The sequence below is a fragment of the Colossoma macropomum genome, unplaced genomic scaffold (assembly GCF_904425465.1).
Source record: "Colossoma macropomum unplaced genomic scaffold, Colossoma_macropomum, whole genome shotgun sequence".
NCBI classification, from domain to species: Eukaryota; Metazoa; Chordata; class Actinopteri; order Characiformes; family Serrasalmidae; genus Colossoma; species Colossoma macropomum.
In genome coordinates, this window is record NW_023495737.1 from 147,501 (window position 1) to 149,089 (window position 1,589).

Consider the following 1,589-nt stretch of genomic DNA (forward strand, 5'->3'; position numbering starts at 1 on the left):
CCGGATAGTAAACATTGTTAGTACAAAAACAGGGAAAACAGGTGGAGCAATGATTCATTTGATTAGTTTAGTTCATGCAGCAGCAGCGCAGCATCAGCATCAGTGGGGTCAGGTTGTGAGGGTGAGGTTTGCACGGCGTAGTACAGCATGGAGCTTGATGGTGGTCAAGCCGGTCCAGAGGGCTGGCGAGCAGTGGCACCCAATCAAGGCAGAAGAGGCAGCAGCATCAGATGCACAGGATGGGCAGCTGTTCAACTCGGCAAAGGAAACGAAAGAAAGGAAAAACACACAGAGTCAGTTCTGTAATGGGTGATTGATTAATTTGATTAGTTTAAATGATTGATTAGTTCAAATGATTAATTTGATAAGTTTAGTTAGCAACAGCAGCATCAGTGGGGTCGGGATTGTGAGGGTGGGGTTTGCACGGCGTTGTACAGCAAGAAGCTCAATGGTGGTCAAGCCGGTCCAGAGGGCTGGCGAGCAATAAAATATTTCACAATGTTTTAATAAACTGACATTAAGAGCTGAAGTACCTTCACAGGAAAAAAATGTTGTTCTTTGTTAACAGTATCTTACTGAGTTGTAATGTGTTAAAGAACAAAAGGACTAAAAAGTATAGGTGCAGTGTGCGTCCAGGACCAGGTTTGGGAAACAATGATTTAATTTTTTTTCACATGGAAGCTATTATTACAAAATGAGTTATATTTTAAGCTGAACAACCAGTTCTTAGTTAGCCAACAAATGCATGTAACTCTGACAGGATGAACTGCTAAAAAATAAATAAATAAATGACTACTGTACATTTCATTTCAGAGAGAGTGAGAAAGAGTGGAGTGAGACATGGTAAAGACAGTGAAAATGGTAGAGGGAGCTGTTTTGATGTGTGTGCGTGTGCGCGCGTGTGTGTGAGTGGGAGAGAGAGTAAAGAGGTGGAGGGTGAGTATATGAGAAGGGGAATATAAGGGTGAGAGAGTTTACCCTGACTCATAATCGGTTTTATAAACACACTGAGGGTCGTTGTGTCTCTCTGTATGTGTGTGTGTGTGTGTGTGTGAGAAGCTGGTTAGTCTGACACTGATGGTGTTGGAGGGAATGGGGTCACTGTGAGGTCAAACTGTGTGACAGGGCAACACGGGCACACAATGCTTGTAATCTTTTGTTTCTAAGGGTGGATGTATATGTATGTGTGTGTGTGTGTGTGTGTGTGTGTGTGTGTGTGTGTGTGTGTGTGTGAGTGTGAGTGCATCATTTTTATATAATTCCTAGGGATGTACTATGGGAATGGTGGGCCGATGCCGATATCCAATGTTTTTCATCTTCTGATGCCAATGCAGCAAAAAAAAAGCACAGTATATGTATTTTTCTCCTGAGCAAGTAAATCAAGTAACGACATGCTTTACACTGCAGCTAACCATAAAGTTTCTACTTTAGCATATACAGAAAAGGAAAATGAATGCAAAGATAATCTCTATTAGATAATATTTGATCTTGTTTGGTCGGTTTCTGAAGAAGAGCGTGACAGTAGGTCTAAATCAAATTACATATCTGTCATTACCCCTAAGCAAGCTTTTCTGTGGGCAGCTGTGATG